This window comes from Ceratotherium simum, chromosome 17 (assembly GCF_057802395.1).
Source record: "Ceratotherium simum simum isolate JZ-2026a chromosome 17, ASM5780239v1, whole genome shotgun sequence".
Taxonomy (NCBI): Eukaryota; Metazoa; Chordata; class Mammalia; order Perissodactyla; family Rhinocerotidae; genus Ceratotherium; species Ceratotherium simum.
This window is the reverse complement of record NC_141916.1, coordinates 22,309,789-22,331,068: the sequence shown is the minus strand read 5'-3', so window position 1 is coordinate 22,331,068 and position 21,280 is coordinate 22,309,789. Positions and strand designations below refer to the sequence as shown.

The following is a 21,280-nucleotide window of genomic DNA, read 5'->3' as shown; positions in this document are numbered from 1 at the left end:
TTTCTTATCTTCCAGCCATCTAATTCCTCCACCAATCACTGTTACTGGTTTCCTTTTTGTTTTTTTTTAATTGAGGTATAACTGACATATAACATTATATTAGTTTCAGGTATATAACATAATGATTTGATATTTGTATATATTGTGAAATGATCACCACAATAAGTTATCAGTTTATTTTATATATATGTATTTCTAGAGTTCTGTTACATATTTGTAAACATATATGTATATACACTGTTCTGAATCATACTATTTGCCCCTTAACTGTATCTTGGAGATCAACCCATCTCAATATGTAATAACATAGTCTCAGTCTATGAGCATTTAGGTTGTTTCCAATCTTTTGCTATTATAAACAAAGGTGCGTTTTTCACCTGTGGGAATATGGTTATGGGATAAATATCCATGAGTCAACTGCTGGTTTGAACAACATGTGTACTTTCAATTTTAGTGATTATTGTCAAATTGCCTTCCAAGAGATTATGCTAATTTATATTCCCACCAGCAATGCAAGAGTGTGCTTGTTTCTACAAATACTTGCCAACATAGTACTCTGAAATATTTTGATCTTTGCCAACCTGATTGTTGAATGCTGGTCTCTCATTATAGCTTAAATTTACATCTCTTTTACTGTGAATGGTACAGTGCATCTTTTCTTACATCTAAATCATTTGTTTTTCCTTTTCCATGAACTGTCTGTTCCTATACTTTGCCCTTTAAAATTTTTCTTCTAATTGATTTGTAAGAGCTCTTTATTCATGGAAGAAATTAGTTCTTAGTCTGTGATGTAAACTAAAATTTCTTTTGATCTTGTCCATAGTATTTTGAGATATACAGAAGTTTTAAAATTTTATGTAGTTGAATTCATCGACTATTCCTTTTGTGGCTTCTGGGTTTTATGGCAAAATTTAGAAAAATCTTCTCCACTTTGAGGTTGTTAAAATATTCTCCCACTTTTTCCCTGCTAGTTGTTCTATGGTTTCATTTTTCTGATTTAAATCTTGATCTATCTGGAATTTTTTGTAGGCATATGACGTGAGGTAGGGATCCAACTTTTCCCCTAGATAGTTGTGAGGGACTTTTGCCTACTTCTAGAGCTCTATGTTTTGGGCAGCCCTGGGATAGGCAGGGTGTGGCTGCAGCATGGAAGAAGATGTGGCCTTGCCTTGTAGAGCTACACTGGGCTCTGGAGGGCACAAGGTGGTGTGCCATTCCATTGCTGATGTGTTTGCAATAAAGACGTGGGAGGGCCGTGCAGAGGGAATGTTTAGGTCCTTATAGGAAGAGGAGAATACTGACTCACTGGAAGAGAGCTGGGGTGAGAGACAATGAGGGTGGTGGTGTAAGTGGAGCAGACAAACATTTTACATTAAGAGAAGCAGCAAGGGCTGTTTTTACCATTGCGAATGGAATTCATTTCAGTATTTTGTATTCCTAATATATTGCTACACAGTGATGGAGGAAATTTTAAAAATTTGATTTAAGACAACTCTGCAGGTGTTTTGAGGGTGTGAGGAAATAGAAAAAAAAAAAATATATATATATATAGGTCTCTGCCCCCAGTTCCTGGCACAAAGCTTCCAAATCCCCTAATTTCCTAGGTGATAAGAACACTAGGAGTATCTCTTGTTCTCATATTTGTCTTTGACCCTGTCCCTGACACAGGGCTCCTAAAACCCTTGTAAATTCCTAAGTGATTAAGAGCACTAGGAGCATCTTTTGTTCTAATGAGGTGACTCTGGGGGGCTCCTGGATGGGGGCTGGTCACCAGAAAGACCAAGTCATGATTAGAAGCTTGGAATTTTCAGCCTACCCTCCATCCTCCAGAGAGGGGAGAGGAGCTGGAAATGGAGTTAATAATTGACCATACCTATGTGAAGAAGCCTTCATAAGATCCCAAGAGTAGGGGGTTCAGAGAGCTTCCAGGTTGGTGAACAGGTGGAGGTGCGGGGAGAGGGCATGGAAGCTTCACACACTTTCCCACATACCTTGCCTTATGCATCTCTTCCATCTGGATGTTCATCTGTATCCTTTTACAGTAAGCCAGTAAACATAAATAAACTGTTTTCCTGAGTTCTGTGAGCCGCTCTAGCAAATTAATTAACCCTGAGAAGATGGTCATGGGAACATCTGATTTAAAGCCGATTGGTCAGAAGCACAGGTGACAACCTGGATTTGTGATTGGCATCTAAAGTGGGGACAGTCTGGTGAGACTGAGCCCTTAACCTGTAGAATCTGATGCTATCTCCAGGTGGATAACGTCAGAATTGAGTTAAACTGTAGGACACTCAGCTGGTGTCATGGAGAACTGCTTGGTGTGGGTAAAAACCCCACACTTTGGTGACCAGAAGTGAAGTGTGCTGTGTGAGTAGTAAAAAAGGCAGACAGGAAAGAAACACACAATAGGAAAGAACTGGGTTTTCCCTACTCGGGAGATAGACTGAACTGAATTTTTATAATACAGAGGGCTTACATTTATCTAACTTCAAATATACCTTGTAATACTATCATCTTATGCACCTATAAGTGCAAGATTGGAAACTTTCAATGAATGCATAAGGCAGAAAGGAGGATGCAAAAATGGTACAAGTTCGGTTTAGATTTTTATGTATTTAAGGATTTGATAAGTCCCACAAAAATAGCTACATTTGCTACGTTTTTCCTCTGCTCTTGGCTGGATGTTTGTTTCTTTCAGCTTTTAGTGTTCACAAGAGGGATGAGGTCAGGTTCATATTGCTAAAGATCTGACGTGTTCAACAGCTCAATTAGAACAAGAGATGGTCCAGGCATTTCCAGGAAGTTAGCTGACTGGTGTCACTACAAGTTCATGGGCTCTGGCTTCTGCTGGGTCCCTCCATGCTGCCCCCCAATCCAGCTTTCTGGGTCAGCTCTGTCTTCCATTTTCACCTGATTGGAGTTCTGTCAATATTTCTTCTATCAACATTTTGTAGTTCCACTCCTTCAGTGCACTGTGATGGAGGGAAGTTTTGGCTTTCTGATTTAGGAGAACTATGAACAGGTTTGTGAGGGTTTATACACATCTGAACATAAGTAAAGCTTTGTTGTTTATTTTTGAAAAATACCTTTTCCATGCCTTTTCTGCTCTCCATCCACAGCACAAGATATCTTCTTCTGCTTCCCAGAGAAAAAAGAGACCATTGGAGTGGAGCTCCTGCAACACCCTGCTTCTGGTTTGTCTCTATCTGCATTTCTCTTTCCTCCTTGTTAAACAAGAGGGGCGTTCCTCCTTTTATCCCAGGCCAATCTCTCCATCTTTTATCTGGATTTCATCACCTCCCATCTGCCCAGGAGCTCTGTTCCTTTAATTACCCTCTCTCTTTATATCAACCTCTCCCTTCACATCAATATATAATCATGCTCAGAATGTCCTATTTAGAAAACAAATAAAGAAGCAGAAACTCTGCCTTGACTGCACTTTATTTCCTCCTATTCACAGCTGAAGTTTTTGGAGGTTGTCTACATTCGCCTCCCATGTACCCTTCAGCCTTCAGTGGTAGGTTCTGAACCTATTACTTCAGTGAAATTACTCTTGCCAAAGTCTTTAACAATGACCTCAATGCTAATTTTTCAGTCTTTATTTCCCTCGAAGTTTGGGCCACTTTGTGGCATTGACCACTCCCTCCTCTGATGTGCTCCCCTTCCTTTTCAAGTTTCCTCCGGCTGCTCCTCTCTGTCTTCGAGACTCTTCCTCCTTTGCCCATCTTTTCCTCACAGTTCTCTCCAACTCCTCATCTCTTCTTACATTATGTGAGCCAGTCACATCCAGCACTTTAAGAACAACCCACCCATACATGGTTAAGATCATAGTAATTCAAGTCAGCCAAACCTGGATTTGACTCTTAATTCCAACTCTTTTAAGTTTTGTCATCTGGACAAGTCACTTAGTTCTCATAACCTTAGATTTCTCATCTTTAAAATGAACATAATAATTCTCACCTCACAAGAGTGTAGTTGAGAGTAAATTAAATCAGATAAAGTCTATAAAATATTTCATTTGTTTATTGATTCAACAAAAATTTTGAGCCTGTACCATACTACAGGTTCTATGTACAAGCTTTCCTTGACTGTGACATACAATAAGAAGTCACCTTATAATGCTGCCTGGGACGTACATACACATAAAAGAATTTTCCTTAAGAAATTCTTGCTCTCCCAAATATTTGCAAATCGTATATCCAATAAAGGATTAATATCCAAAATACACGAGAACTCATACAACTCAATAACAAAAACCTAAACAATTTGATTAAAAAATGGGCAGAGGATCTGAATAGACATTTTTCCAGAGACATACAGATGGCTAACAAGCACATGAAAAGATCTCAACATTACTAATCACCAAGGAAATGCAAATCAAAACAATAATAAGATATTACCTCACACCTGTTAGAATGGCTATTATCAAAAAGACAAGAAATAATAAGTGTTGGTGAGGATGTGGAGAAAAGGGAACCCTCATGCACTGTTGGTAGGAATGTAAATTGGTGCAGCCACTATGGAAAACAGTATGGAGGTTCATCAAAAAATTAAAAATAGAACTACCATATGATGCAGCAATTTGCCTTCTGGGTGTTTATCTGAAGAAAATGAAAACACTGATTTGAAAAGATATATGCACACCCATGTTCATTGCAGCATTATTTACATAACCCAGACATGGAAGCAACCTAAGTGTCCATCAATGGATGAATGGATAAAGAAGATGTGGTATATGTATACAGTGAAATACTACTCAGCCATAAAAAAGAATGATATCTTTCCATTTGTGACAACGTGGATGGAACTTGAGGCTATTTTGCTAAGTGAAATAAGTCAGACAGAGAAAGACAGCGTATGATTTCATTTATATATGGGATCTAAAAAACAAAAAAACCCAAACTCATATATACAGAGAACTGATTGGTGGTTGCCAGAAGGAAGGGGGAGTGGGCAAAATGGGTGAAGGGGGTCAAGAGGTATAAACTTCCAGTTATAAAATAAGTAAGTCATGGGGATGTAATGTACAGCATGGTGACTGTAGTCAATAATACTGTATTGCATATTTGTAAGTTGCTAAGAGAGTAAATCTTAAAAGTTCTCATCACAAAAAAATATTTTGTAACTTTGTATGGTAATGGATGGTAACTAGGCTTATTGTGATGATCATTTCCCACTGTATACAAATATTGAATCATTATGTTGTACACCTGAAACTAATATAATGTTATATGTCAATTATACCTCAATTAAAAAAAATTCTTACTCCCCCTATGTTTAATGTGATAAGCTTTGTTATTTTCAATTTCACTAAAACTTATAATGGTCATATTCCACTAAATTTCTCAATCCACTAATGAAACATAGCCTACGGTTTAGAAAACATTCTTCTAGGCTCTGGGGATATGGAAATGTCTGCTGCTTGGAACTTCTGGAGCTGAGTTGTCCATTAGAATTTTCTGCAATAATGGAGATGTTCTATATTTGTGCTGCCCAACACAGTAATCACTAGCCACGTGTGGCTCTCAAGTCCTTGAAATGTGGCTAGTGCAACTGAGGAACTGAATTTTAAAATCTTATTTAATTATAATTTATTTAAATTTACAAAGCCACATGTGGCTAGTGGCTATGGTGTTGGATAACACAGTTCTAGAGTGTGGGTGACAAACAAAAAAAAGTAAATGACCAAAGAACAAGATAATTTCTTACAGTGATGAGTGAAGATGCTATATAGGGTGATTGATAGTGACTTTGGGAAGAGTTTAGGTTGGATGGTCAGAGAAGACCCCTTTGTGGAGGTAGTGTGTGAGTTGGCATCTGAATTACAAGGACTCAGGCATTCAGCCATTTGGGGAAATAGAGAACAGAAGGCGCAAAGGCCGAGAGGCAGAAATGAGCCTTGTGCATTTGAGGAAGAGAAGTCCTGAGTGGCTGGATCATAGGGCAGTTAGTAAGTATAGGAGGAAGGTAGCTGTCACGATGTTGATTCAGGCCTGATTATTCAACTTATTGCTGAATATTTCCACCCAAGAGTTCTACAGGCATCTCAAACTCAGCTTATTCTATACAGAACATCTAAAGTTGTTCCTCCTCTGTGCTTCCTATCTCAGTGAGTGGCACCACCCTTTAACCTGCCATTCATCTTCCTCTCCTCCCGCTCCCTCACTCGACTTTTCTATCAATTGCCAAGTCCTGTCATTGTTTCTTCTAAATAGCTGTAGAATATGGTCACTTCTCCACATCCATGCAGGATATTTCCTTAATTCATAGATTCATAATAGTTTCATTGCCTAGTTTATTCTTCACATGGCAGCCAGAGTAATCATTCTAAAACACAAATACAACCATGCCATCCTTTGGCTTAAAATCTTACCGTGTTTCTGACAGCTCTCAGATTAAAGTGCAAAGTTTAACAAGGACTTACAAGGACCCTTCTTGCCAGCCTAATGTGTCTTGCTCAAACCTGTTTTCAGCAACTTGAAAATACCTTGCTCTCTATTCTTTGAGCATCTGTGAATAGTGTTTCTTCTGCATAGGATTTTGTTTGCTCCATCCTCCCTAACCTTTGGATGACATCCTTGGGATATAGCTTAAGCATTACTTCCTGCAAGAAGCCTTCCATGACTCCCTGGCCTATGTTCTATGTCCCTTCCAGATGTTCTCAGTGCACTCTAGACTTTCTCCATTGCAGCCACACTGTAATTGACTATTTACAAATCTGTTGATTGCATGAGGACAAGGATCAGTCCACCATGTTTGTTGTTGTTGTATCCCCAGCACCTAGCACAATGTTGGGCATCAAGTAGATGCTCAATAAATATTTGCTGGAATAATAAAAAAGAAATAACTTGGATTCATATATTATTATTGACAATTAATTATTACCTATTGATTAATATTAATAGCTAGCATTTGTTGAGCATGCTTAGCATTTTACTCTATCTCCTTTACCACAACCTGCCTAGGTAGACATTATTATCCTTATTTTACAATTAAAAGCTGAAGCCCCCGAGAATTTAGAATAGCTTGCCTGAAGTCACACAACTGGTTAAGTGACAAAGTCAAAAAACCTGGGGCTGTCTAAGTAGAAAATCCAATTTCTTAATCTCTGCACGAGATCTGATGAGCTTTCTGGATGTCCTTGTTCTACTAGAGACTTCACAGAAGGCAATGGGTATGTAACTGGAGAGGTAGGCTGCTTAAGTCAGTGTGGTCCTGCTTTGAGTCGTTATCCTGTCCTTATAAACTCAGCCTCCATCTGCTGAGCCTGAAATGAAGCTCAAGACTAAGCTATTTTCTTCCGTTTGGTTGGATACATCTCAGAAAGGTTTTCTGAGAGTAAGCCTCCCAGGGATGCTGAGGAACAGTCCAGCAGTGGGCTCCTGTGTCCCAGAGGGGCATTGATTGGTGGTGTCCGTGGAGAAAGGGGAGCCAGGAGCCTGGGAACTGAGGTGTTGACCAGGCTCTGGCAGAAGGCATTTTGCCTTCTCTTTGTGATCACTCACCCATCTGGGGAGTGGCTTTGTTTTTCATAATATTTCAGGAACTGCCACACTGAATTGTGTCCTTGGGGTTTACATTATCACTGTAACTTGGTGGAAATCCTGATAGACTATTGTTTCAGGGCCATGTGGAGATTTGCAGTCCAGTGATTTGTCGTGACTTCAGGGATTTTGATGATGCCATTTTGACCTGTGCCTGCCATCTTTATGGTGGGTCGAACAGTTAAGTAGAGTGTCTTCCTCTTGTAAAACTCCAGGCACTTGCCAGATTTCATCTTGCTTATTCTTCACGACATCTGTCTTGGGCAGGAGAGTGGCAATCATTGGCTCTTTTATAATGAGAAGGACAATGGGGGCAGAGAGGTTAATTGGCTCACCTCAGTGAAACATCCAGGTTAGAGCAATGCGACATCATAGGCTTATGTTCCTGAGTCAGACTGTTCCATCTTACTGGGGAAGAAACGCATGCTTTATATTTAACGATCCATATACTTCCACGTATATTTATTCATTCAGTAATTATTTATGGAAATCCTACTATGTGCCAGGCACTGGGGATATAGTGGGGAATAAGACAGACATGCTGTCAAGGAACCGACATTCTAGTTAAAGAGGTAGAACGACAAAATGGAATGACATACGTGAATGTTTCATTTCAAATGCTAATTTTCTATGGACAAAACAAAAACAGAGTAACAATATATAGATTGCCAGGGGTGGATGAAGAAAGGATCATCAAAATGCTTCCATGAGATTGTATCATGTAAGCTAATAGCAGAAGGACCAAAAAGGGCCAACTTGAGGAATCTGGGGAAGAGCACTCCAGGCAGAGAGAACAGTAAGTGTGAAGGCCCTGAGGCTAGAACAACAGTGGCATGCTCGAGGGAGAGGAATGCTTAGTCCTTAGAGGTGTTTAAGCAGAGGAGTGATCGGAATCTCGTCTTTGTTATAACAAGATCTCCCTGATTGCCACGCAGAGGTGAACTGAGGGAGGCAAAGGACGAAACAGGGAGAACAAGAAGAGATTATTGCAACGGTCCAGAAATAGATAATATTTTTGAGTTCTTTCTATGTTTCAGACACTGCAAGTGCTTTCCATACATTTCTTATTTAATACTGACAACAATCCTATAATGCAATTACTGCCTTCATTTTTCAGATTAAGAAACTAGAGGCTCAGATGTTTAAATATCTTGTCCAAGGCCACTCAACCTAAGTGGCAGAAGCAGGGTTTAATTTCAAAGTCTGTACTGTTAAATGCTTTTTCTAACCCTGGCATATCTTAATAGCCTGCTAGAGTGTTCCCTGTGGATATCCCCCAGACACTTTCAACCTGTCATATCTAAAACTAAACTCACTGTCTCCTCCCCCAAATCTTTTCTCTTGGTTCCTCCGTCATATTAATGACATCACCAACTCAATAATCTAGGCTAGAAACTTTAGTGTCTTCTTAACTCTGTCTGTACAGTGTGCTTTTCTTCATTAATCTGCATCAAATCTGTTGCATCATTTTATGCATTTAAACTCTGTTATCTATCCGATTTCCATGCCTACTGTCATTGCCTTGGTTCAGGCCAATTCAACTATTCCAAGAGCCTCCTATTAGTTCCCTGATTCCAGTCAATCTCTACCCTCTTCAGTCTATGTTCATCCAGCCTCTAGGTTTAGTTTTCATCCTAAATCCAGGTTACATTATCCCTGTTCTCTTCAAAAATCATTGCTTCGTCCCCATTTCCCCCAGAATGAAGTTTATTATCTTTAGTGTGGCAATCAATTTACCAATATTGGGTAGTTGACTCCTTGCTCGGCTGATTGCTTGTTATTGTAGTATTAGATTTATTTATTTTTGCAGCTGATAACTCTTACCGCATATAACCAGTCACGTGAAGAGGAAGGTTAGGAACATGTAGTCCGGCCTATTCTTGATTAAACTATTTCAAAGTCCAGCATGAACTGTATTAACTAACCACTGGGCGAGACCCAGCATTCAGGGACCAAGAAGGTGTTTTCATAGCCTCCTGGTAGAGCTTGTTGACCCAACAGCTCTGGGAAGTCACTCAGCTGGATACATTTTTGTTGGATTGAATTGCATGGAAGAGACACAAGGAAAGACCTGAAATCTAAGGCAGATAAAGTCCAAACTAGCAAGAGACTCTCTTAACCTCTTAATGGCACTCCAGAGAAAAAAGGTTGCCAATTCTTATGGATGGGAATCATTTAATTTAAAAAGTTAATGGAAATTTATGAACAGAAGGAAATGCCAATTCAGTGTGAGATTTTCCTAACCCTATATTGTGTTGTGTACAGGCAACAGGTCCTTGAAGGTGAAGCATTGAATAAACAGAGGGCTAAGAAAAGGGAAACTGTATGGCTATTTTCTGAGTTGAATTTGTAGACATGTAATTCAGCGATTCTACTTGGGCTGTCAGCACCCAGCCAACATTGTCTCATTAAGCATTTATGTCATGAGGCAAATATATGTTGAAGCATTTTCTGACCTAGCCCTACTGAGGCATCCTCAAATGTATGGTAGTTTTTCCAGAGAAGTTTTCTGGTCTGTTGGATCATCAGAAAGAAAATTTAATAAAAATTATTTTGTTCTGTCATTTCTCATTGAAGAAAATAAAATTTTTGAGGCTGTCAGTGATACCAAAGGAGATAAATGAAATTCATTTCTGCCAATTTTAAGAACTATGCTAGAAGTTGTTTCCTGTTTTATTTTGTAGAATAAATAATAGTTTTTAAAGATAAAGTAGATTAGCTCCATTTTTCCATATTCAGTTTTAAGATGGACTATAATTTTTAATGTCTGTACTACAAGTGAATTGTGATTGTCTACAATATTTTAAGCAAAATATATATCTGTAGCTGACAACCTTGTATTATATCAACAGTCCAGTACTATTACAGCAGTAACAGAAATCAAGCAAGAAAAAAGAGAGAAAAAAGTATCTCTAATCTTGCCATTCTAAAAACCAGCTGTTCTAATGTTTCCTTCCAGTTACTGTCAATATGTTATCTAATTTTCATATAGTTACAATCTTAGCATAGACATGACTTTACAGTTTTTTTGCTTCTAATGTTACATAAGTCTTTTTTCCCAGCCAGTTTGCATTTTGAAACCCTAATATGCTTTTACAATAGAATTGCTACACAATAAGGGACTACTTCAAAAGGGTTCACTAAGTTCTGGAAGCAAAAAGTTTTCATTGCTATTCTCAATATTACCGTATTATGGTTAATTGTATTTTTACTGTTTCAACCAAGACAACACTCTGCCAGGGGCTAAACAGAGCTCCTAAGATAAACAGTCCTAGGAGACAAAGGGGCATGTCACAATCTGAGTGCTAAGAAGACTTCAAGTCTCCTTTTCTGCTCTATACAGAGTACAAGGCTCTTAGATTTTACCCTCAAGGCATTGAAACTACTGCTCAATTTAATGGCCAGCAAAGGGAATGCACCCAGGGCCTTGTGGTTTGCTGCCTTTCCTAGGTACTCAATGAAAGGAAGGCCATTGATAATAGTATAAATTCTAGCGACAATACAGAACCTTGTTCATTCAGTCATTCCGAAGCTCCCAAGTTGTTCCACCAAGGGAAGGAACATTTTGTTATTAGAAGAAAAAGAAGGCATTAATCAAAGGGTTTACATGTGTAGTAAAGGCGAGCCATAGGGAGTTACAGGGAGTTTGTCTGCTTTTCCTCATAGTTGTTCAGGATTGTGTAGGAGTTTCCCGTGGATTTAGTATTTGCCCATTAGCAGACACCAAGGGAATTATTCAGAAAACATTCCCTAGAATAAAATGTGAGCCGACTTAGTGGTCCTCCTCGGAAGAGACCTGGAGGGAAGGTGACATGGTAGGAGGGAAGGAGGTAGAACCATGTGGCCTGCCTCATGAACTCTTATGTCACAGCTCATGGTCAGAAAACTGTGGAAGGTCACATCTCAGTGACAGGTCCAGTAAGACATCAGCGTATGAATCTACAAAACAGAAAATTAAGATGGGCTAAAGGGAGCAAGAGAGATGGCTCTCTCTCGATGTTTCTCATTTGGCATATGAGATGACCTTCAAGAGCTTCTGTTCTGTACTTTCCACTTACTAGCCCAATGTGTTCTGGGACTTAGTGTGCTAATATTCATAAGCCTTATTAATTACAAGATTATTATCATTGTCGTCATCACCTTCATCGGCTGCAACTGTGGCTTACCAAATGTCCTTGGTCAATGAGGCCTGCACAAGTATGAATTTTAGCCCAGACTCATCTGGTTTCCAAAAAATAAATATTGCTAATGACAATTTGCTGATATTCATGGATGAGATGACACACTGCTAACCTGGCCCTCACTAAAGCAAGGATGAAATGGCTAAATGACAAAATACTGGGTGGTTGCATAGAGGACAAACTGGATATGCTAACCCTTACATACTCTGACCACAGCTGGGCTGCCTTGTTTGCTCGTTGATTCATTCATTCATTGGACAAATGCTGGGTGAGTGTCCACTCTGTGCAGGCATTGTGCTGGGGGCTGGGCTACATGCATGAGAAGAGCAGGCAAGTCCAGCTCTCAAGGAGCCTTCAATCTGAAGGGGAAAACAGATGTATATAAAACTCTTTTAATAAATGCAAAATTAAATCTCTGAAGGGTGCAAGGAAGGACAGTGCAAGGGTGTTAGGAACGCAGACAGAGGGGCAGTAAGCTGGTCAGGAAGGGCTTCTCCAGGAAGTGATGATTCACCCAAGGTTGGAAACGAGAATAATAAAAAACAGCTGGCATTTACCAAGTGGTTACATGCCACGCCCAGATTTTGGAGCTTTATATCAATTATCTGTGAGCTATGGACTCACGTTAACATATAGGTGAGAAAAGTTAGGCTTGGAGACAGTAAATAACGTGTTTAGGATCACCCAGCTGGTGAGTAGAGGAGTGGGGATTGGAGCTCAGTTTGACTGCAAAGCCTGGGGTCCTAACCACTCTGCTACCCTGTCTCCCATCCTGCCTGAAATAGAAGTTAACCAGGCGAAGAGAATGATGGGAAGGGGTACTGAGCAGGTGGAACAGCATGTGTGAAGCACAGAGGTAGAAGAGAGCTGAAAGTATGTGAGGAAGTAAAGGGAGGGCTGGCGTGTGCAAGTGGAGGCAGAGTGTGAGGTGAGGCTGAGAGGTGGGCAGGGCCTGGACAGTCACGTCAGATTGCGGCCCCTCCCGAGAGGAAGCCACTGCAGGGCTGTGAGCAGGGGCGGACATGGTCAGACTTGAGTTTTGAAAAGGTCGCTCTAGCTGTAGTATAGAGCTTAGGGGGGGCAAAGGCAGATTTCGGGAGGTGAATTAAAACCCTTTGGTGGTGGTGGGGGTTTGAGAGCAATAGAGATGCTGAGATAAGTCCTGACTATCTGACTTTGGCAATTTGGCAGATAATGGTACCATTTCTAGAGTAGGGAACAGTGGGATGGGAGATAACGTTGTTTGGAGGAAAAAGTCATGAATTTGATTTGGGCAGGTTGAGTCTGAGGTGCCAACCAAGGTGGAGTTGTCTAGTAGATCGTTTCATATATAGATCAGGAGCTCAGGAAGAGGTTAGGGCAGGAGAAAGAATTTTGTGAGTCACCCCAAGGAGAGGTGGTAATTGTGCCCATAGGCGTGGGCGAGAGGGTCTAGGGAGAGAGGCTTTGTGTTGTCACCATCCCCTCCCACACTTTCTTCTTTCAAGCTTGCCTCTGAGGAGCATGCACCCTTCTCTTTGCCAAGTTAACCCCTCTCTCTGCAACCTGATTCCTTCGCGCCTTTCCCCATCAGTCCTTCCCTCTTCATTTACATCTTCATTCCACATCCCTCCATCAGACTTCCTGACGGCCACTTCCTTGTTGTCCGCTCGTCCACTTTCTACTATCTTCAGTGCTGACTTTCTGTTCTTGGCCTCACTGAAGTTTCTTTTCCCAAGGTAGCCAGTGACCTCCTGAGCACTAGATCCAATGTCTCCTCTCCTCTCAGTCTACATCTCCCGGCTTCCCCTTAGCATCTGACTGTTGATATGCCCTCCTTTAAAGATTCTCCTTCTCTGGGTTCCCTGGCACTGCGTAGTCTTGACCCTCAACTCTTCTCATTTCTCCTGTCTTCCTCACGTGCTGCTCTTTCTACTTCTACCCAGTAAATGGAAATATTCCCCAGGAATGTTTCCTACTTCTATACCTACGCTTGCTACCTCAGCTCTCTTGTTCAAAGCCATGGCCTTAACAACCACTCCCTTGTGGGTAGCACCAAAATGTGTCTTTCTTGCCAGCACCTGAATACCCCAGGCCCGACTGTCCACCTGTGGGCTAAACACCTCCCCTCGACATCCTGCTAGCGTCCCAAACTCAGCATGGCCCATAGCAAACATTTTCTTTTGCTTTTAAACAAGTCAATGTCCTACACTGTCTATTTTAGTGAATCCTTCTTCTTTCCATTTTCTTTAATTCTCTTCAGCGCTATAGTATTTCAGAGCCCTATCACCTCTTGCCTGGGACCTTTGCATTTGTCTCCTAACCAGTTTTTCTTTCTCATTTCTTCTTGCTCTGAATGAATCCTATGCATTTGCTCTAAATGAATCGTGTATTCAACCCGGATCATATATCTTGTCAGCCCCAAATCTTTAATAATCCTCTGTTGACACTGAATTAAGTGCTGCCTCATTAGCCTAGTTTTAAAGACTCTCTTAACATGGTCCTGATGTAGTCTCCCATCTTTACCTCCAACTGCCACCTGACATATCACTTCTGAGCCAACTATGTTGGCCTCTCCTCTAGGCTGCAAGACACTTGAAGACAAATGTCTGTGCCTCAGGATCCTTGTATCATTTATACTTCACACCTAGAACATAGTAGATGCTCACTGAAGCTTTGTTGCATGCATGAAAAAGTATTTGCTAGTTCCCACAGATGCCTGATGCATCCCGGTCCTTGCCTTTGCTCAGGATGTGCTTCCTACTGGAAGGACTTTCTCTTTTTTGTCTTAAGAAGTAAGAAGATATATGCCATAGTGCCATTTAAAATTGTGCATTATATATATTTTTATTTTTTTTTATTATTTTTTTTTGTGAAGAGATCAGCCCTGTGCTAACATCCGCCAATTCTCCTCTTTTTTTGCTGAGGAAGATTGGCCCTGGGCTAACATCTGTGCCCATCTTCCTCCACTTTATATGGGATGCCGCCACAGCATGGCTTGCCAAGCAGTGCGTCTGTGCGAGCCCAGGATCCAAATTGGTGAACCCCGGGCCGCCGCAGCCAAGTGCGCGCACTTAACCGCTTGTGCCACCAGACCAGCCCCTATATTTTTATTATTATTGTACCGTTTATTAAAAATCTCTTCACCCTTCAGGACTCATTTCCAATGCCACTTCCTTCATGAAACCATTTCTTATCCCCTTGATTTAAGAACCATCCCTTTTAGGAACCTTCAAAATACCTCTCTGTCCTTCCTTTTTTTCTCAAAAAAATTATTTTAAGCATTGCAGTGGGGGATAGGAAAATTTCAAGGGAGATATGGTCCCTAGTCTTATATCTACATTGTGTTTGATCATTAGGGGCACTTTTGTTATAAAACCTTTGATTTTCAACAGTAATTCAAAGACTTGTCATCTCCCCCCATCCCCAACTCCCCACAATTCCTTTCCAGCAATCACTCACTCTATTTAACTTTTTGGGAAATGGGCTGTCTTTCTCAGATTTAGGTTCCCTGAAGTACCAAACGTGATGCCTTGCTCACTGTAGGTTCTCAATATTTGTGGACGTGAATTAAGTGAAATGATGCGTATGGCTGCCCATATCTTCCATCATAGGTGAAAAAGATTTGGAGCTGTGTTTGTTTTGCTTCAATAGCCAGAGGGAAAGCAACAATGCTCCTCTCATAGAACCAGCAAAGGGAGCAATGTAACCATATGTAGCACAATGAGTAGCAGTCTCTGACACTCAGTTTGGGGAGTAAATGAAATTAGCCCTCATGATGGCGGAAACATGAATATTATGCAAACACAGGCATGTTTCTTGCTGAGCTAATCTCTGTGTGATCTTGCGTTCCCAACCCGCTGGCTCTGCTGGATTCCAGTTGCCAACCAAGCCCGGGGCAGGCACTTCAAACATATCACAGCCTTGTTTCTACCACAGGGGCCGGAAAGTGAGTTATATAAAATTACACTTTGTTTTCAGAATCTTTTATTTGTAATTGGAAGTGGGTCCACTTCTCAGTCAGTTAAGAGACAGGGGTATAATTCTCAAATCCTCCTAACTATCCCCACGGATAGAAAATATTTTGGACCTTGTAGGATCTTTCTTTTGAGGACATAATCTACCCCTTCCCCCTTTTAAAAATAAACTGAGAGATGGCCAAAATCTTAGGATGAAATATTAGCCCTGATGAAAGCTCTCCCAAAGCAGCCGCTGATTTACGGGAACAACATTTATGGGGAGAAACCACAGGGCATGGATCAGGGTCTAATTTGGTCATCAATAAGTCCATTGTTTCTATCCGGGAATTTTATTTTTTCATGGAAGTCTTTTAAAAAGGCTAAAGCATTCAGAGAACCACTTCAGTTCTGTGCCGGGTCCCAGATAGTGACTTGGGCAGTGAGTGGGAGGAGAGTTTTTCCTTCCTGAAGGGAGCTGAGCCGGGCATTTCCAGGGGCTGATCTGCAGGCAGGTGGCCTCCAGTGAGGAGGTCACTCCTAGACTGAGTTGGGTTTTGCTTGCCAGTCAGGGGATCCAGGAGTGAGGACCATCATCTCTACATGGAAAGCAAGTTATTTTATGTCTTTGCCCCCACGATATTCATTTGTAAAGTGGGCACAATAACTCCTAGTGAAGCCTTCTTCACAAAGTTGTTACATTGATCAAATCAGAAATGAGAGGGGAAAAAAAAGCTGAAGTTATTATCAAAGCATTTTGAGATGCTAAAAATGTTATAGAAATAAAACGCGCTCTTGGGCTTTCATTTCATTGTGAAAGAGGCGATACTATTTTCTATGTACTAAGCGCCCCCCAAAATTAATGAGAGTCGTTCCAATGCTCTGAGCCCTCAGGGGGGAGTGAGTGAGCGCGGGAACTGACGGCCTGTCTTCTGCTAATGGTGGTGAAAAGAGGCCCAATTCCAAGATCTTCTCGGGTTTGAAGACTTTGCCTAAACGTGATTATGCAATGTTCGGAGTGTCAGTTCCAAGGTCTCTTGAATTGCTTCTGAGACATTTTGTTTATTAAATAATTTTCTGAAATCTACTAGGTTTTGGTGACTCATGGATTCATGCAAACATATGTATGACATTTAGAATTATAGAATTAGACGGGGACAGATCATCTAATTCACCCTCTGATTTACAGGAAAGGAAACTGGGTTCCAGGAAGTCTAAATGGCTTGCCCGGAGGTATAGGCTGTGTCTGTGGGAAAGCTGGGGCTGAAGCCCAGACCTCCCAGGGTCCCAGCTCAGTGTTCTTTCTTTTGAACACATTTCCCATGAATATTCTGACTGCTTATTCTATTTTCATGGTCAATGCTAATTCCTTGGAAGAAGGCAAGAATGATTTTTTTTCCCGTAATTTTAAAACGAGAGAAACCTTTTACAATCGTAATACGTTGTGCTTTTAAGAATGTAGGATTCTCTATAAGATTTATAGGTCATAAAGTGCTTTCAGACATGCTTAATCTTTACAACAATTCAGGTGAAGATTGTTATTAACACCAGAAATGGAAACCACAATGTAGGAGGAAGTGGCTTGGTCAAGGTTTCTAAAAATCAAAACTGGGACTCAAGAAAGGTTGGGTTTTCAATTCCATTCTTGGAGATTTTATGCTGCATGAAAGTTGCTACCTAAGTGTTTTTAAGTATGAGTGACTATTAGTCATGGAGGTGAGACTCTTCCCACCCCCGCCTTTGTCTCCAGGCTGAAGCTAGGCTCCTCCCCAGTGTAGCCTTAAATGTTGACGTCCACGCCACTGTGATGTGCCAACCCACAGCAGATTGAGTTTTTCAGCTCATCAATAAAACCTCACTTACTTGAGAAAGGCCTGATTGAATTATCAATAGTAGTGGCCATAATAACAATAAAAACATTTGCCATTTATCAAACACTTATTGTTTCTAGATTCTGTTCTAGGTACTTTAAAAGTATTAACTGGGTGCTGGCCCAGTGGTGTAGTGGTTAAGTTTGTGAGCTCCCCTTTGGCCGCCCAGAGTTCACCAGTTCAGATCCCAGATGTGGACCTACACACCGCTCATCAAGCCATGCTGTGGTGGTGTCCCATATACAGAGTAGTGGAAGATTGGCACAGATGTTAGCACAGGGACCATCTTCCTCAAGTGAAAAGAGGAAGATTGGCAATAGATGTTAGCTCAGGGCCAATCTTCCTCACAAAAAAAAAAAAAAGAAAGAAAGAAAAAAGGTATTAACTGATTTGATTTTTCCAGCAAGCCTGTGAAGTAGGCACCATTATTATCTCAATTTTACAGATGATGAAACTGAGCCACAGAGAGGTTAAGTAACTTGCTCCAGGTGACACAGCTAGCAAATGGCCAGTAAGTAAAATTTGCATTTCTATTTTTCTTATTAAAAATATTTACAATTATTATTTTCATATGATAACCCTAGCTGTTCACTTCTTTGTCTTTGGGCACAGATCTTCCCCTCTTTGAACCTCAGCTTCTCAGCTCTACAACATCTGGATTGAAAAAGTTGATCTTGAGAGTTTGCTCCAGTTTGACATGTCTAGCTGTCTGCCACGTCCTCTCACATCCTACCTTATGCTCTGGGTTCTAGGCTGTTCTATCACACTCTATTCTCCCCTTTCCTGCTCCCCCTCACCCTATTTCCAGGGGTAAAAAAAAGTCACATATTATTATCATTTTTATTTATATATAAACATTACGTGTGCTAATGCTTCAGAACATTTTAACTTGGGAAAGAGAGGGGAATGAAGTAACCACTCCTCTCCTCCCTTCCACTATACTTCTTAAATATTCATTTTAGCAAGACTTTTCCTCAAGGGTAATACAAAATCCTCCACTAAGGAGTATAAAGTCCCAAATCCTACAGTCCTTTCCTTTGCCTCAACATGTTTATACAGGCAAAACTAGCTTAAAATGAACATCAGGGCAACCAGAAGTGGGGAAATAGGAAGGTGACATCACCAAATAAACATCAAGGCTTGTGTACAAGCCTTTGCAGAAGAGATAAGGCTGACCACTTGCACGAAGCTGTGGGAGTGTGTTCTGGATGTACTGTATTATTTGAATTTATGGTCTTTTTCAACATCAGCTACCATACTCCTTGTCTCCCCTGAAGTGTAAGATCCCAGAAATTCTCTCCATCTCTCATTGAAGAGGCCCAGCTGTGAGTTCAATGGTACACTTTCATGCAGCTTGGAAATGAATCATCACAAATTATAACTTCCTTGACTCAGAATCAATGAGTTTTTAAAAACAATTAAAGATGGTGAAATTTGTACCTTCTGATATGTGAAAAAATTTTACCAGGTGCCTTTACCAAGCCTTGAAATAAACCCAAGCTTTGGGGCAAAAAAAAGTTCAAACCATGTAGAGTGGATTGATGCTGAAAGAAATAGAAATCATTGTTTACATGGGTATTGGATGTTCCAACCAGAAGGGGTTAAATCTCTACTTGTGTTGATGCATTTTCTCCCTTATGAATTAAGCACTAAAATATGTCCACTTCATCATTTTCTTCACACACCTAGCTCTTCCTTTATTATGCCTTGTCTCCACTTGCCTGCAGACAGATCTCCCCATATTTTGCTTCTGACTCTAAACAACCACGATCACTCATGATGAGAGAGCATTGGTTAATGAGACGGCTGTGAGATATTGAGAAAGTTCTGTTTTGCCTATAAAGCCATGACTGTTTCTTTTATAATGTAACTTTTATCTGCTGACAGAGAGCTTGGATCTCACATCTTCTGTTTTTGCTGTTTTCATTAGTGGTTGTTGGTTGCTATTCAAGGACTTAATTCTTTCCTCATGGAGAGCCGAGTTGAACATGGGGACCCAGGGCTTGGGGGACAGGTAGACGTTTCTCCTGCTATTCTATACAACCCTTTTATGGGGGGTGGGGTGGTGGTTGTGGTGGTGGTGGTGAACTGTCTCCTGGAGGAAAGAAAGTGTTATCCTTATATTGTATAATAAACCCTTGTTGTGGCAAATACACAAAGCTTATACACACCTCAGTACCAATGCTGACATTATTTTCTTCATTCTTTTGTGAGATTTTTGTGACTCAGAACCGGCTTCTGTCAAATAGGGAGCTGTGTGTGTGTGTTGAGTTTGGCACGGGTCATTTCTTCTGGCAACAGAAGGGCCTGCTAAATGAGGGTCATGATGACCTTAACCTAGGTTCTAGTTTAACCAATAACCCAGAGGCAAAGGTAATTATTTGATGTAAAATCACCACTTGAATTTTCTGCTCCATTGTATTTACAGTCAGAGGAAAACAAATCCCAAAATGTACATGTTTTCTATCAAGGATGTAACACAGATGTAAACAAAGTGTCATTTTAAGTCAACATTTCGTAAGAAAAGCACAGGGTGTTCTTGCTATCATTATGGTACATAAAGCTTCACAAACTAATAGAAACATTGAATTTGCTACATATTTATACACAAGTACAATGAAGCACAACACACCTATATTTTAATAAAATCAAACTCATACATGCTCTGATAGGCAAAAAATTTTGTACTTACATAGATCATGGATGAAGTTTTCTGCCTAGTTTCTCATAGGAAAAAAGCAGCTTTAAATATTTTGTTGGAAGGTAAAGTTGTGTCTCTTTTGGATTTCATTCAGATGAAACTGAATAGATGAATAATGTATATGTCTTAACGCCAATAAAACAAAAAAGTCCTGTGATTTGTACAGCTGTGACTGAGAGGAGCCAATTGACACTTGAAGGCAAAGAAGATGGAAAATGAAAGAATAAATGGGTGGAAAATTCCACGACTCAGAATCCCAATGCTCTCTCAAGGACAGGATTGTTGCTTGAGAAGGCTCTGTTGAATTTTTGGCATTCTTGCATTATCTCACTTTGAGAATGGAATGTAAACCATGCTTTTCAGCCAGCATCACTTTTCCCTGAAGTAGACTCAAGTAGATTTGCTGGGACTTTTTGGTAACACCAATCTCCCTAAATTTAAGCAAATAGTTAATGTTTCAAAAGCTTTGGGTATTAATGATCTCTCTCAGTGGAAAGAGCAGCCTCATCTTTGGGAAGTCTATGGCAAATTCCCTTTCCATGGGACTACAGTTAACTACAGTTAACCCAGAAAGAGACCCCCTCTTATCTACAAAGTCTTGAATGAGAATTTTGGCTACTGTTAATCCTAAGGAGTATTGTTAAAGGTTCATTTGCTACAGAAGTCATGAGAACTGCCAACAGCTGGGGTAGGCAGAGGCTGGACAAGTGCTGGATACCAGTGATAGACACATGTTCCTCTGGTTTCATGGATAAGTTGGGTATCACTGATAACACGCAAAATCTACAAGTTTAAAGTTACTTTTATTATTTTCTGCTGCCCAGTACAATTTGATAATTTTCCAAGTGTCCAAAGAATTATCAAACCTAAATTATCAAAGAAAACATCTAATAAAGCTTAATCTCTTCTTACTTGCCTATTCATATACAATATGAAAAGAAATAGAGGGAAGATTTTTTGGGGGTGTTTGTTTTTAAAATAAAATATTCACTCAAACATCTAGAATTTTACTTTCTCTTCTTGTGTTTGTATCAGTAGATAACATATA

The 21,280-nt window shown here is 40.3% G+C and overlaps 1 long non-coding RNA gene across 1 annotated transcript in view; it reads right to left on the bottom strand.

Annotated features, from left to right (window-relative positions):
- Positions 1 to 20,475, bottom strand: part of LOC147914751 (uncharacterized) — an 86,020-nt gene extending 65,545 nt beyond the window's left edge. Inside the window, exon 1 of the long non-coding RNA XR_015554955.1 lies at positions 20,224 to 20,475. This is a non-coding gene — a long non-coding RNA (uncharacterized LOC147914751). The remainder of the gene's footprint in view (positions 1 to 20,223) is intronic.
- Between the last annotated feature and the right edge of the window lie 805 nt (positions 20,476 to 21,280).